This window comes from Balaenoptera ricei, chromosome 21, assembly GCF_028023285.1.
Source record: "Balaenoptera ricei isolate mBalRic1 chromosome 21, mBalRic1.hap2, whole genome shotgun sequence".
NCBI lineage: Eukaryota > Metazoa > Chordata > Mammalia > Artiodactyla > Balaenopteridae > Balaenoptera > Balaenoptera ricei.
This window is the reverse complement of record NC_082659.1, coordinates 21,955,550-21,972,477: the sequence shown is the minus strand read 5'-3', so window position 1 is coordinate 21,972,477 and position 16,928 is coordinate 21,955,550. Positions and strand designations below refer to the sequence as shown.

The 16,928-nt window shown below is 41.5% G+C and overlaps 1 long non-coding RNA gene and 1 pseudogene across 1 annotated transcript in view; both read left to right on the top strand.

The window, feature by feature from the left end:
- LOC132356414 (uncharacterized) overlaps positions 1-16,928 on the top strand; it is a 79,779-nt gene that overhangs the window by 29,081 nt on the left and 33,770 nt on the right. The window lies entirely within an intron of this gene.
- LOC132356717 (alpha-ketoglutarate-dependent dioxygenase alkB homolog 4-like) lies at positions 12,109-13,572 on the top strand (annotated as a pseudogene).

Genomic DNA, 16,928 nt, shown 5'->3' with positions numbered 1-16,928 from the left:
AAAAGCTTTTAAGTTTAATTAAGTCCCATTTGTTTATTTTTGTTCTTATTTCCGTTACTGTAGGAGACGGGTCAAAAAAGATCTTGCTGTGGTTTTTGTCAGAGTGTTCTTCCTATGTTTTCCTCTAAGAGTTTTATAGTGTCTCATCTTACATTTAAGTCTTTAACCATTTGCAGTTTATTTTTGTGCATGGTGTTAGGGAGTGTTCTAATTTCATTCTTTTACATGTAGCTGTCCAGTTTTCCCAGCACCACTTATTGAAGAGGCTGTCTTTTCTCCACTGTATGTTCTTGCCTCCTTTGTCGTAAATTAGGTGCCCATATGTGTGTGGATTTATCTCTGGGCATTCTGTCCTGTACCATTGATCTATATTTGTTTTTGTGCCAGTACCATACTGTCTTGATGACTGTAGCTTTGTGGTATAGTTTGAATTCAGGGAGCCTGATCCCTCCAGCTCCATTTTTCTTTCTCAAGATTGCTTTGGCTATTCAGGGTCTTTTGTGTTTCCATACAAATTGTGAAATTTTTTGTTCTAGTTCTGTGAAAAATGCCATTTGTCGTTTGATAGGGATTGCATTAATCTGTAGATTGCTTTGGATAGTATAGTCATTTTCACAATATTGATTCTTCCAATCCTAGAACATGGTGTATTTCTCCATCTGTTTATGTCATCTTTGATTTCTTTCATCGATGTTTTATAGTTTTCTGAGTACAAGTCTTTTGCCTCCTTAGGCAGGTTTATTCCTAGGTATTTTATTCTTTTTGTTGGGATGGTAAATGGGATTGTTTCCTTAATTTCTCTTTCTGATTTTTCATTGTTGGTGTATAAGAATGCCAGAGATTTCTTTGCATTAATTTTGTATCCTGCAACCTTACCAAATTCATTGATTAGTTCTAGAAGTTTTCCGTTGGCATCTTTAGGGTTTTCTATGTATAGTATCATGTCTTCCACAGACAGTGACAGTTTTACTTCTTCTTCTCCAATTTGTATTCCTTTTATTTCTTTTTCTTCTCTGATTGCCATGGCTAGGACTTTCAAAACTATGTTGAATAAGAGTGGCGAGAGTGGACATCCTTGTCTTGTTGCTGATCTTAGTGGAAGTGCTTTCAGTTTTTCACCATTGAGTATGATGTTTGCTGTGGGTTTGTCATATATGGCCTTTATTATGTTGAGGTAGATTTGCTCTGTGCCCATTTTCTGGAGAGTTTCTATCATAAATTGGTGTTGAATTTTGTCGGAAGCTTTTTCTGCATCTATTGAGATGATCATATGGTTTTTATTCCTTAATTTGTTAATGTGGTGTATCACATTGATTGATTTGCGTATATTGAAGAATTCTTGCATCCCTGGGATAAATCGCACTTGACCATGGTGTATGATCCCTTTAATGGGTTGTTGGAGTCTGTTTGCTAGTATTTTGCTGAGGATTTTTGCATCTATGTTCATCAGTGATATTGGTCTATAATTTTCTTTTATTGTGATATCTTTTTCTGGTTTTCGTATCAGGGTGATGGTGGCTTTGTAGAATGAATTTGGGAGTGTTTCTCCCTCTGCAGTTTTTTGGAAGAGTTTGAGAAGGATGTGTGTTAGCTCTTCTCTAAATGTTTGATAGAATTCACCTGTGAAGCCATCTGGTCCTGGACTTTTGTTTGTTGGAAGATTTTTAATTACAGTTTCAATTTCATTACTTGTGATAGGTCTGTTTATATTTTCTAATTCTTCCTGGTTCAGTCTTGGAAAATTGTACCTTTCCAAGAATTTGTCCATTTCTTCATGGTTGTCTATTTTATTGGCATATAGTTGTTTGTAGTAGTCTCTTATAACTCTTTGTACTTCTGCAGTGTCGGTTCTGATTTCTCCTTTTTCATTTCTAATTTTATTGATTTGCGTCCTGTCCCTTTTTTTCTTGATGAGTCTGGCTAAGGGTTTATCAATTTTGTTTATCTTCTCAAAGAACCAGCTTTTAGTTTTATTGATCCTTGCTATTGTTTTCTTTGTTTCCATTTCATTTATTTTTGCTCTGATCTTTATGATTTCTTTCCTTCTACTGACTTTGGGTTTTCTTTGTTCTTTTTTCTCTAGCTGTTTTAAGTGTAGGGTTAGATTGTTTGAGATTTTTCTTGTTTCTTGAGGTGAGATTGTATTGCTATAAACTTCCCTGTTAGAACTGCTTTTGCTGCATCCCATAAGTTTTGGGTTGTCGTGTTTTCATTTTCATTTGTTTCTGTGAATTTTTTAATAGCTTCTTTAATTTCTTCATTGATCTCTCAGTTATTTAGTAGCACACTGTTTAGCCTCCATGTATTTGTGTTTTTTACAGTTTTTTTCCTGTAATTGATTTCCAATCTCATAGCGTTGTGGTCAGAAAAGATGCTTGGTATGATTTCAATTTTCTTAAATTTTCTGAGGCTTGATTTGTGACCCAAGATGTGATCTATCCTGGAGAATGTTCTGTGTGCACTTGAGAAGAAAGTGCATTCTGCCACTTTTGAGTGGAATGTTCTATAAATATCAATTAAATCTATCTGGTCTGTTGTGTCATTTAAAGCTTATGTTTCCTTATTTATTTTCTGTTTGGATGATCTGTCCATTGGTGTAAGTGGCATGTTAAAGTCCCCTACTTTTATTGTGTTACTGTCGATTTCTTCTTTCATGGTTGTTAGCATTTGCCTTACGTATTGAGGTGCTCCTGTGTTGGGTGCGTAAACATTTATAATTGTTATATCTTCTTCTTGGATTGATCCTGTGATCTTTATGTAGTGTCCCTCCTTATCTCATGTAACAGTCTTTATTTTAAGGTCTATTTTATCGGATACGAGTATTGCTACTCCAGATTTCTTTTGCTGTCCATTTCTATGGAATATCTTTTTCCATCCCTTCACCTTCACTCTGTATGTGTCCCTAGGTCTGAAGTGTGTCTCTTGTAGACAGCATATAAGTGGGTCTTGTTTTTATATCCATTCAGCCAGTCTGTGTCTTTTGGTTGGGGCATTTAATCCATTTACATTCAAGGTTATTATCGATATGTATGTTCCTGTTACTATTTTCTTAATTGTTTTGGGTTTGTTTTTGTGGGTCTTTTTCTTCTCTTGTGTTTCCTGCCTAGAGAAGTTTCTTTAGCATTTGTTGTAAAGCTGGTTTGGTGGTGCTGAATTCTCTTAGCTTTTGCTTGTCTGTAAAGGTTTTAATTTCTCCGTCGAATCTGAATGAGATCCTTGCTGGGTAGAGTAATCTTGGTTGTAGGTTTTTCTCTTTCATCACTTTAAGTATATCCTACCACTCCTTTCTGGCCTGCAGAGTTCCCTCCGAAAAATCAGCTGATAACCTTATGGGGACTCCTTTGTTATTTTTTGTTTTTCTCTTGCTGCTTTTAATATTTTTTCTCTAAATTTGATTTTCGTTAGTTTGATTAATATGTGTCTTGGTGTGTTTCTCCTAGGGTTTATCCTGTATGGGACTCTCTGTGCTCCCTGGACTTGGGTGACTATTTCCTTTCCCATATTAGGAAAGTTTTCGACTCTAATTTCTTCACATATTTTCTCAGACCCTTTCTTCTTCTCTTCTTCTTCTGGGACCCCTATAATTTGAATGTTGGTGCATTTAGTTTTGTCCCAGAGGTCTCTGAGATTGTCTTCAATTCTTTTCATTCTTTTTACTTTATTCTGGTCCTTGGCAGTTATTTCCACCATTTCGTCTTCCAGCTCACTTATTCATTCTTCTGCCTCAGTTATTCTGTTATTGATTTCTTCTAGTGTATTTTTCATTGCAGTTATTGTGTTGTTCATCTCTGTTTGTTTTTACTTTAGTTCTTCTAGATCTTTGTTAAACATTTCTTGTATTTTCTCAATCCGTGCCTCCATTCTATATCCAAGATTCTGGATCATCTTTACTATCATTAATCTGAATTCTTTTTCAGGTAGATTGCCTATTTCCTCTTCATTTATTTGGTCTTGTAAGTTTTTACCTTGCTCCTTCATCTGTGACATATATGCTGTCTTATTTATTTATTTAATTGTGTTCCTGTCTTACTGGTTGTTTGGCCTGAGGCTTCCAACACTGGAGCGTGTTGGCTGTTGGGTTGAGCTGGGTCTTCGTGCTGAGATGAGGACCTCTGTGAGACCTCATTCTGATGAATATTCCCTGGGGTCTGAGGTCCTCTGTTAGTCCAGTGGTTACGGCACAGAGCTCCTACCACAGGAGCTTCGGCCCGACCCCTGGCTCATGAACCAAGATCCCACAAGCTGCATGGGGTGGCAAAAAAACCCCCCACAAAAACAGAGAACAATAACAAAGTAAAAAGTGAAGTTAGACTAGGAAAATAACAGATAAAAAATAAAAATATAGATGAATCAACAACTGGAAGGTACAACAGTACCACAATAGTAAAAAAGAGGAGGAGGGAAAAGAGAAAGGAAAACAAAGAGGGGGGGAAAGGCCTTGGCTGTGGAGGGCGGGGCCTAAGCAAGGGCGAGGTTTGGGTGGTGGGTGGGGCCTATGCTCAGGACCCACAGGGCTGGAAAAGGCCTTGGGGGCTGTGGGGGGTGGGGCTTAGGCTCAAGGAACAGAAGGGGCCCAGGCGTGCCCCCCACCCCTGGTCTCAGAGGGCGGGGGACCTCACCTGGGAGCCCAGCAGGCTTTCCTGAGCTCGAGTGGGCAGGGCAAACGCCCTCCGCTCCTCTGCTGCTCCTCCGGTCCCACAGGGCCCCTCCCAGCTGCCTCTCCTGTTCTCCCCTCAGCCTCCCTCCTATGCCCCCAAGGACCCACACGGCCTGGAGGGGGCTTTGGAGAGCAGGGAACCGGCCTGGGAGCTCAGCAGGCTCCCTGGGCCCGAGTGGGCGGGCAGTCACCCTCTGCTCCTCCCGCCTACTTCTCCTGATCTCCCTGGCTTCAGGGGTGCCAGTCCTGTCCGGCCTCCACTTCTCCTCCCTCCTCTTCCCCGCACGTCCTACTGGTTCACTTGGGGGTTCCCTCCCGTCTCCTTGGGCATCAGGGTCCCCCACCAGCAGCCACCAGGTGCCCTAGTTGTGGGAAGACCTGCATCTTCCCACACCGCCATTTTGACTCCTCCCCCTAGATTTCTTAATTGAGACTTATTTCTACAACTGAGGAAATGTGGCAGATGGAGCTTCCTGCTACATTGGTTTTTTTTTCCCCCAACTTTCTACTAATTTAGTATGAAGAAACCTCCAGAAAGCCTTTTCTATCTAAAAACATGTCCAAACAGTGATCAGAGCCCATATGGTTGGAAAACGGGAATGCTAGGAAGGAAAGGTGAGGAAATTTTACTTGTTGCTTATTATATGTCTGTATTACTTAATTTTCTTATAAAAATGTGTTATATATGTGTAATTACATTAAAACAAGCCATCAAAGCAGTCATCTAAATCACCATGTGGTGAGCAGTCAGCCTAACCCTCGTTTTCTAGGTTTGGGCAATACTCTTTACTACATTTTCAAGTCTTTCTGGTAACCAGTGTGAGGCAGGAAAGGAGGTGTGAGCCTTGATATTTACTAGCAAGTGCCCCTATTTCCTCCATCCCCCCACGGGACTGTGCAGGAAAATAGGCTAGAATGAGACTTTTCTAAAAGCATGACATCTCAGACTAGAGTTGATCTTGCTGGCCACCAGGTGACGCTTGTGTGTCTTTGCAGGGAAAGAGATTTGAGTAACAATCTAGACAGTAATTTTTAGAAATTCAGGATATTTAACAAATCACCAGATTATCTCACGCAGAAATGGAGTATAGGTGTTTCTTGACACGTTTTTATAAACAGATCAGAAAATTTTACCTTGGTAAGAAATTCTATTTTCTCAATTAAGAAAAGATGACATTCTGATTTCTATCTGAAGATCCCCATATCTAAATTCTAAAGTTATAGTTAAGATTGTAGGCATTAGGTTAACAATCAAAAAGTGCATAGTGGGACTTCCCTGGTAGTGCAGTGGTTAAGAATCCACCTGCCAATGCAAGGGACACGGGTTCGAGCCCTGGTCCGGGAAGATCCCACATGCCGCGGAGCAACTAAGCCCATGCACCATAATTACTGAGCCTGTGCTCTAGAGCCCGTTGGCCACAACTACTGGGCCCGTGTGCCACAACTACTGAAACCCGCATGCCTAGAGCCCATGCTCCATAACAAGAGAAGCCACTGCAATGAGAAGCCCGCACACTGCAATGAAGAGTAGCCCCTGCTCACCGCAACTAGAGAAAGCCCGTGCACAGCAACAAAGACCCAATGCAGCCAAAAATAAACAAACAAATAAATAAAATAAAAAATGTTCATAGTGTATGCATTTTCGCCTCACTCCAAATTGTAGGTTGACCCCATGCAGGTGAACAGTCAAGACATATCTCAGACTTTCCCTCCCCTGCAGGATAACTGAAAAACATTTGATTCCTTCCTAACTCTGGGTTACATTGCAAAACAATATTCTATCAATTTAATACATCATAATGACACAAAATTCAGGGCCAACCAATTCTTGGCTTTTCACAGCACTTGAGAGTGATTCCAGCACACTTAGCCTCACACCCTTTTTTAACCTCCTTAATGTGTGTCTGTGTCTTAAGACACATACACAAATGTATGAATCATAATAGCAAAAAAACTGGAAATAATTCACGTCTGTCAACAGTAGAAGAAATTTAAAAATTGTGGTAAGCTCATAAAATAGAATACTATACAACAAAGCAAATGAATAAGATATAATAATACTGATTGAAATAAGACAAGCACAAAATATATATCATGTGATTCCATTTATATAAATTGAAAAACAGGCAGAATTAATCAACGGTTTTAGAAGTCAAGGTAGTAGTTACATTTGGGGAGGAGGTGAGGGTAGTAATTTGGAAGGAGAATGAAGGGGTTTCTGGGTACTAGTTGTGTTCTATTGCTTTACCCAGATATCTTCATTTTATGATAGTTCATTAAAGCTGTACATTTATGCTTTGTACACTTCTCTTTTTCTGTTTTTATTTTATATTGGAGTATAGTTGGTTTACAATGTTGTGTTAGTTTCAGGTGTACAGCTAAGTGATTCATTTATACATATACATATATCCATTCTTTTTCAGATTCTTTTTCCATATAGGTTATTGCAGAGTATCAGGTAGAGTTCCCTGTGCTGTACAGTAGGTCCTTGTTGATTGTCTTATTTTATACGTATAGTGTGTATATATGTTAATCGCAAATTCCTAATTTATTCCTACCCACCCCCAACCTTTCCCCTTTGGTAACCATAAATTTGTTTTTGAAGTCTATGAGTCTGTTTCTGTTTTGTAAGTAAGTTCATTTGTATCTTTTTGTTTTAGATTCCACATATAAGTGATGTCATATGATATTTGTCATTCTCCATCCATGTTGCTACAAATGGCATTATTTCATTCTTCTTTATGGCTGAGAAATATCCCATTGTATATATGTACCACATCTTCTTTATCCATTTCTCTGTCAATGGAAATTTAGGTTGCTTCCATGTCTTGGCTATTGTAAATAGTGCTGCAGTGGACACTTGGGTGCCTGTATCTTTTTTTTTTAATTTTTATTGGAGTATAGTTGATTTACACTGTTGTGTTAGTTTCAGGTGTACAGCAAAGTGAATCAGTTACACATATACATATATCCACTATTTTTTAGATTCTTTTCCCATATAGGCCATTACAGAGTATTGAGTAGAGTTCCCTCTGCTATACAGTATGTCCTTATTATTTGCCTATTTTATATATAGTAGTGTTTGTATGTCAGTCCCAGTCTCCCAATTTATCCTTCCCCCCTTTTTCCCCTGGTAACAATAAGTTTATTTTCTACATCTGTAACTTTATTTCTGTTTTGTAGATAAGTTCATTTGTACCCTTTTTTTTTTTTAGATTCCGTGTATAAGTGATACCATGATATTTGTCTTTCTCTGACTTCACTCAGTATAACAATCTCTAGGTCCATCCATGTTGCTGCAAATGGCATTATTTTGTTCTTTTTTATGGCTGAGTAATATTCCATTGTATATATGTACCATATCTTCTTTATCCATTCCTCTGTTGATGGACATTTACGTTGCTTCCATGACCTGGCTATTGTAAATAGTGCTGCAGTGAACATTGAGGTGCATGTATCTTTTTGAATTCTGGTTTTCTCCGAATATATGCCCAGGAGTGGGATTGCTGGATCATATGGTAGCTCTATTTTTAGTTTTTTAAGGAACCTGCATACTGTTCTCCATAGTGGCTGTATCAATTTACATTCCCACCAACAGTGTAGGAGGGTTCCCTTTTCTCCACACCCTCTCCAGCATTTATTGTTTGTAGATTTTTTTGACGAGGCCGTTCTGACTGGTGTGAGGTGATACCTCATTGTAGTTTTGATTTGCATTTCTCTAATAATTATTGATTTTGAGCATCTTTTCACGTGCTTTTTGGTCATTTGCATGTCTTCTTTGGAGAAACGTCTATTGAGATCTGCCCATTTTTTGATTGGGTCATTTGTTGTTTTGATATTGAGCTGCATGAGCTGTTTGTATATTTTGGAGATTAATCCCTTGTCAGTTACTTCATTTGCAAATATTTTCTCCCACTCTAAGGGTTGTCTTTTCGTTTTGTTTATGGTTTTCTTTGCTGAGCAAAAGCTTTTAAGTTTAATTAGGTCCCATTTGTTTATTTTTGTTTTTATCTTCATTACTCGAGGAGGTGGATCCAAAAAGATACTGCTGAGATTTATGTCAAAGATTGTTCTTTCTGTGTTTTCTTCTAAGAGTTTTATAGTATCCGGACTTATATTTACGTCTTTAATCCATTTTGAGTTTATTTTTGTGTATGGTATTAGAGAATGTTCTAATTTCATTCTTTTACATGTAGCTGTCCAGTTTTCCCAGCACCACTTATTGAAGAGACTGTCTTTTCTCCATTGTGTAGTCTTGTCTCCTTTGTTGTAGATTAATTGACCATAAGTGTGTGGTTTTATTTCTGGGCTTTCTGTCCTATTCCATTGATCTATATTTCTGTTTTAGCTCCAGTACCATACTGTTTTGATTACTGTAGCTTTGTAGTATAATCTGAAGTCAGGGAATTGATTCCTCCGGCTCCGTTTTTCTTTCTCAGGATTGCTTTAGCTATTCGGGGCCTTTTGTGTTTCCATACAGATTGTAAAAATGTTTTGTTTTAATTCTGTGAAAAATGCCATTGGCAATTTGATAGGAATTGCATTGACTCTGTAGATTGCTTTGGGTAGTAGAGTCATTTTGATAATATTGATTCTTCCAGTCCAGTAACACTGTATATCTCTCCATCTGTTTGTGTCATCTTTTATTTCTTTCATCAGTGTCTTATAGTCTTCTGAGTACAGGTATTTTGCCTCCTTAGGTAGGTCTATTCCCAGGTATTTTATTCTTTTTGATGGGATGCTAAATGTGATTGTTTCCTTAATTTCTCTTTCTGATCTTTTGTTGTTAGTGTATAGGAATGCAAGAGATTTCTGTGTATTAATTTTGTATCCTGCAACTTTACTATGGCTCATCAATGAATTCGGTAGTTTTCTGATAGCATCTTCAGGATTTTCTATGTATAGTATCATGTGACCTGCAAACAGTGACAGTTTTACTGCTTCTTTTCCAATTTGGATTCCTTTTATTCTTTTTCTTCTCTGATTGCCGTGGCTAGGACTTCCAAAACTATGTTGAATAAAAGTGGTGAGAGTGGACATCCTTGTCTCATTCCTGATCTTAGAGGAAATGCTTTCAGTTTTTCACCATTGAGAATGATGTTTGCTGTGGGTTTGTCGTATATGGCCCTTATTATGTTGAGGTAGGTTCCCTCTGTGCCCACTTTGTGGAGAGTTTTTAACATAAGTGGTTGTTGAATTTTGTCAGAAGCTTTTTCTGCATCTTTTGAGATGATCATGTGGTTTTTGTCTTTTGTTGATGTGGTGTATCACACTGATTGATTTGTGGATATTGAAGAATCCTTGCATCCCTGGGACAAATCCCACTTGATCATGGTGTATGACCCTTTTAATGTATTGTTGGGTTCAGTTTGCTTGTATTGTGCGCCAGCTGTCTGTCCCAGCTGATGTCTCTGCTGGTGAGGGAGGCTTTCCCCGGGTGTGGGAATCTCATCTGTTCTTCAGCTCCCCACCAGGGGTGCAGGTCCTGTCCCACGCTACCCGGTTGTGTGGGGATTTTTCTTGTCCTTTTAGGTTTTCAAGGTCTTCTGCTGGTGTTCAGCAGGTGGTCTGTGAGAATTGTTCCATTTGTAGATGTATTCTTGATGTACTTGTGGGGAGAGGTGAACTCCATGTCCTCCTTTTCCACCATCTTGACTCCTCCCCCTGTTAAACATTTCTTTTATCTTCTCTGTCTGTGCCTCCATACTTTTTCTGAGATCTTGGATTCTCTTTACTGTCATTACTCTGAATTCTTTTTTGGGTAGATTGCCTATCTCCACTTCATTTAGTTGTTCTTCTGGGTTTTTATCTTGTTCCTTCATCTGGAACAAGACAGCAGATACTTTTCTGCTGTCTCATTTTGTCTGACTTTCCGTGTTTGTGGTCTCCTTTTCACAGGGTGCAGGATCGTACTTCCTCTTGCTTCTGGTGTCTGCCCCCTTGTGGGTGAGGTTGGTCCAGGGCCTTGTGCAGGCTTCCTAGTGAAAGGGACTGGTGCCTGCCCACTGGTGGGTGGAGTTGGGCCTGTCCATCTGGTGGGCAGGACCATGTCAAGGAGTGTGTTTAGAGGTGGCTGTGAGCTCAGGAAGACTTGAGGCAGCCTGTCTGCTAATGGGTGGGGCTGTTTTCTCCCCCGACCCCCGCTGGTTGTTTGGCCTGAGGTGTCCCAGCACTGGAGTCTGCAGGCTGTTGGGTGAGGCCAGGTGTCGGTGCCAAAATGGTGACCTCTGGGAGACCTCACACTGAGCAGTGTTCCCTAGGGCCTGTACCACCAGTGCCCTTGCCTCCACAGTGAGCCATAGCGAACCCTCACCTCCCCAGCAGACTCTCCAAGACCCGCATGTAGATCTGGCCCAGGCTTCTGTGGAGTCACTGCTCTGTGCTGGGTCCCAGTGCATGTGAAACCCTGTGTGTGCCCTCCAAGGGTGGAATCTGTTCCCCAGCCCCGTGGCGCTCCTGCATTCAAGCCTCGCCGGCCTTCAAAGTCAAGTGCTCTGGGGGCTCCCTCTCCCAATGCCAGACCCTCAGTCTGGGGAGCCTGATGTTCGGCTCAGAACGCTCACTCCTGTGGGAGAACTTCTGCAATATAATTATTTTCCAGTTTGTGGGTCGCCCACCTGGTGGGTATGGGATTTGTTTATATTGTGAAAGTGCTGCTCCTACCATTTTCTTGTGGCTTCTTCTTTGTCTTTGGATGTGAAATATCTTTTTTGGTAGGTTCCAGTCTTTTTTATCGGTGGTTGTTCAGCAGTTAGTTGTGATTTTGGTGTTTTCGTGAGAGGAGGTGAGCTCAAGTCCTTCTACTCTGCCATCTTGTCCAGAATCCTGTACGCTTTTCTATATGTGCGTTATACTTTGAATTTAAAAGTCTAAAATATATAAATAATTTTTTCCTAATGCCTATGAACCACCCAGAGATTTAAAATCAACAGGCATAAGATTTTAGTATTTATATGTTATATACATAGTAAAAGTTCAACAAATAGCATATTGATTGATTTCATCTGCTAATTAAAGCTATTTTGATATCAGACTAACTTTGAATTTTTTTTTCTGGCCATGGATATTTTGTTGTGAACTTTTGAGTGCAGGAATAACATTGGTTAGGTCTAAAGTGAGGCAGCCTTTTGTGATCTGTCATGTATGAAAAAATCTGGATGAAGTGAGTGTTTGATAAGGGATGCTTTCCATTGGATAAAGTCCTAGCTCTTTCTAGTGCCTTTGTGATTTGACACCCACCTACCACCTCAGCCTCATCTAGACCTACTTCTCCCCTTACCCACTTTCCTTCTGGGCACACCATAAGCAAGACAAAACTCCGTGTGGTTCTCTGATCCCATGTTGATCACTCTACCTGGACCACTGCCCACACCCATTTTTTTCAGCGGTCCAATCCTAGTCCGTATCCATTCTCCATTTAGTTTCCATTCTTCGTTGACTTCACAGTGGCCATGTACTCCCCAGTCAGCTCAGCCTACCCTGGAACACTGATCATGCACGTAACACATTTGCGACGTATCTGTCTTTTCTACCAAACTGTAAGTTTAAAAGGAGTCGATACAAGTATTCCAAATACCTGTAACGGTTCTGGGCACATGGTAGACGCTAATAAATATTGTTGGAACCAAAGATCTAACTGTGAAAATAGTACTCTCTCATTCTCCACACAGCAGGGAGCCACCGGGAGCATATGCCTCCCTTGCTTTAAACTCTCCAACAGCTTCCCAAACCAACTCAAAGAAAATCCAAAGTGTCCTTACTGTGGTCTATAAAATATTACGTAATCTGGTCCCTGCCTAATTCTCTGTTCTTTGCTTCTGCTATTCTCTTTAATCCCTAAACTCTGGCCTCATTGGCCTCCTTTTCATACCTGCACACACCAATCTCATTCTCCTCTTAGGGTTTTGTACTTACTCCTTCCTCTGTCTGCAGTGGTGCCCTCACAGTGTCATCCTGGCGGCTGTGGTGGCGGCCCTGAAGGGCCTTCAGGAATGCTGTGCAAGGGCATCCGGACCTGTCTGGTCCAGCAGCAGCAGGGAGGCGGCCCTGCCCTGGCACCACTACCCACACGAAGCACAACCTCTCATCTACTGCTCAGACACTGGCTGGGCCATGGGGGCCAAGGAGTCTGACTTTTAAGACTGAGCCAGGGGCTTCCCTGGTGGCGCAGTGGTTGAGAGTCTGCCTGCCAATGCAGGGGACGCGGGCTCGAGCCCTGGTCTGGGAAGATCCCACATGATGCGGAGCAAGTGGGCCCGTGGGCCACAGCTGCTGAGCCTGCGCGTCTGGAGCCTGTGCTCCGCAACAAGAGAGGCCGCGATGGTGAGAGACCCGCGCACCGCGATGAAGAGTGGCCCCCGCTTGCCACAACTAGAGAAAGCCCTTGCACAGAAACGAAGACCCAACACAACTAAAATAAATAAATAATTTAAAAAAAAAAAAGTTCTAAAAAAAAAAAAAAAAGACTGAGCCAGCCGCTTCCCAGTGCAACGTTGATAGAGGACCTCGTGACCAGGGAGAAGGAGGCTGAGATGGCGCAGCTGCTGGACCATGAGCCCTGGTAGCTCTCGCAGCCTGGACGGAGCAGGCAGGACTGTGGACCCAAAGGCAACTTTCAGAAACAGAAGCTAAGGACTGCTGGCTTCAGAGGCCTCCCCAGCTTCGGCCGGCAGGTGGTGCGGAGAACCGGCCTCTTCCCCATCTGGGAGGACTTCCGGCGCGTCTAGCAGTGGACGCTGGACCACTGCCACAAGTGGAGTTCAGCCACAGACCCCACCTGGACCACGCCTGGCGTGGGGAGGGCCGGTGAGCCTCCTCGTCCTAGCCCCATCCAGCTTCCCCGCGGCCTTGGTGGAAGGTGCGATGGCCCCAGTAGGTCTGTACTGGGCCAGCAGGTGGAGGCGGCTCTCCCCTAACCCCGTTGGTCTCTGCTGGGCACCCAAGAGCCGCACGGACCTGGACCCAGGGCGGCACGCCCTCTGCCGCGGTCACACGGGGCCGCGTGTGCGCCACCTTCAGGCAGCCATGGGCGTGTCTGTCCTGGCCAGAGACTTCAAGGACTAGAGTAGGATCCAGGAAGCCTGCAGATCTCCCTCCTTCCTTCAAAGGAAGCCCAGGTCTTCAGAGAAGACCGCTCAGTATCCTCAGACCCTGGGATGTGAGCCTTGCGTGAGAGCTGGTTGCGATGGACTGTGTGCCGGATCAGTGCCCTTTGACCTGCCCTATGGCCACTCTTTGGACTATTTAATCTAGTCTCTCCCCCCCCAGTCTAGTGTTTGAAGCTTATTGAGGGCACAGACCTTACTTACTTTATTCCACAAAGTCCCTTGTCGCTGTGAGAGCACGTGGCACAAAGTAGGCTCTTGCTCACAGGAAACATCCTGACATGTCCTGTGAACGGGTGCAGGGAGGAAGGAATTAACACATCTCCTTGGAAGTGTGACGGGACCCAGGACTTCACCCCCTCCTCTTTTAGTGTAAATGAAGCCTGAGTTCTGCCTCCGGGAAGATGGTTCTTTGGGATGCTGGTCTGCTGTCTTCTCAGCCTTCTGGCTTTCCAAATAAAGTCGCCATTCCTTGCCCAACAACAATAAAACAGTGCTGTCTCACTTAGATCTAGATTTTCTAACCATCTGACATTCTTAGCCTTCATATATTGTCAACAATATGGTACAGAAGTAGCATAAGACTCTGTAAAATTAAGAATGAAAGTAACTTGACTTCATGAAATTTCTGTTTCCCCAGAGACCCCATTGATCTCTCAGTTTTGAAAATCAAACCAACTTAGTAGTAACATGAAATCACTTGTTCATATTTATATTCAGATAGGCAGTCATTCTAGAGGTATTTATTGAGTAACTAGTATACATATGATGTGCTAGAATCATTCAGATATGTTGACTTGGGATGGGAGGATGATTTAAAAAATTTTTTTATTGAAGTATAGTTGATTTACAGTGTTGTGTTAATTTCTGCTGTACAGCAAAGTGATTCAGTTATACATATATAGACATTGTTTTTTAATATTCTTTTCCATTATGGTTTATCACAGGATATTGCGTGTAGTTCTCTGTGCTACACGGTAGGACCTTGTTGCTTATCCATGCTATATATGAAAGCTTACATCTGCTCACCCCAGTCTCCCACTCCATCCCTCCCCCAACCCCCTCCCCTTTGGCAACCCAACCACCAGTCTGTTCTCTATGTCCATGATTCTGTTTCGTAGATAGGTTCGTTTGTGTCATAATTTAAATTCCACATAAATGATATCATATGGTCTTTTTCTTTCTGACTTACTTCACTTAGTATGATAATCTCTAGTTTCATTCATGTTGCTGCAAATGGCATTATTTCATTCTTTTTTATGGCTGAGTAGTATTCCACTGTATATATGTGCCACATCTTCTTTATCCATTCATCTGTCGATGGACATTTAGGTTGTTTCCATGTCTTGGCTATTGTGAATAGTGCTGCTAAGAACATAGGGGTGCATGTATCTTTTGGGATTAGAGTTTTGTCTGGATATATGCCCAGAAGTGGGATTGTTGGATCATATGGTAGTTCTATTTTTGGTTTTTTAAGGAACCTCCATACTGTTCTCCCTAGTGGCTGCACCAACTTACATTCCCACCAACAGTGTAGGAGGGTTCCCTTTTCACCACATCAGGAGGATGATTTTCTTGTCTACAATGTCTCATATTTTTTTTTTTTTTTTTTTTTAATGTCTGAAACATTTATATTAACATATTTCCATACATATTTCCATACAAATACAAATATGATTTTTAGAAATTTCATGTAATGTCTGAAACATTTATATTAACATATTTCCATACATATTTCCATACAAATACAAATATAAGATTTTTAGAAATTTCATGTAATGTCTGAAACATTTATATTAACATGTTTCCATACAAATACAATGTCTCATATTTGACAGCTAGTCTGAATGGGTTTGTGAATAGATGTTTCTGGAGTCAAGGCATAATTGTTTTGAGTCTCATCTGTTGATTTGTCTTTCATTCCCTACCTTTCTTCATTATTGTCAACTTTACCTACAAATTTCCCAACTCCAGTTACTAGAATCAATTATATCTGAAAAAGGAAGTTTTCAACCACTTTCAGACCCACTTCCACATGGCCTTTGCATCATAATCCTTGTTGTCAGCCTGAATTGAATGCTGTATTAGGTCCTGAGGTTGTGGTGTACCACAAACCGAGTGGCTTTCAACAGTAGGAACCTATTCTCTACACACAAAACCGGCAGAGCCATCTTCAAAGTTCATGCTGGAGTGGAGTATCTCCAACTGAGGGGGGCCCATGATAAGAGAGAAACCCCCTTATTTACCAGGCAAGTAAGCACTGAAAAATTATAAACTGCCGTGAGGCACAGGCAGCAGGAAAAGCATAAAACTGAGTATAAAACACCAACATAAAGAAAAATCCTCAGGCAAACTGTTGTGATTTTGTTAAATTAACATTTGTTAAGTAGAACCTTGGTACTGAGTCAAATGATGAGCCACAGTTTAACAAAGACTGAAAGGGAAAGTGAAATAGAGAAGACTATTATTACTCAGAGGTCCTGGCGGAGGTCCATGGCAGCCTCGAGGGGCCACATGGGGAGGTTAAGGCAGGATGCAGGCAGAGTGGGACCAGCAGGACCTGGGGCACTTGGCTTTATTAGGGTCCACAGGTGCCGTGCTTTGCGGGTCCCAGGTTAAGGCTGGATCAGTTAATTCAAACCATAAAGGGCAGGGTTTAAGCTCACTCCAGGGGGCTCTTATGCACAAGTGGAGAAAGCTAGGAGGCAGGAGAGACTCTTCATCAGCAGGGGTGTTGGAGAAGTCACATCAGCAACTTGTGACTCTGAGGCTTCCATGGGGGGCACGCACCCATGGGAGGGCTAGTGTCAGTTCAAGGCCCCCACTGGGCACTTGGCTGCACAAGCTGATGTCCAGGCAGCAGTATTATGGAGTAATTTAGTGAACCCCTCAACACAAACCAATGCCCACACTCCAAGATAGATCGAAGAAAAATTATCTAAACTGAAACACAAAGAGCAAAGAAAGGGAAAATAGAGCATCAGAGAGCTATGAAAGAATATCAAATGGGCTAACATACATGTAATGGTAAAGAAGAAGAGAAAAAGAATAATGTATATTTGGAGATATGTATGTGTGTATATATGTATGTGCATCTGTGGCATAGTTTAATACATTTACAGTGAAATACCAAGTCCAAAACACTGAATAAATTCAACTATTATTTC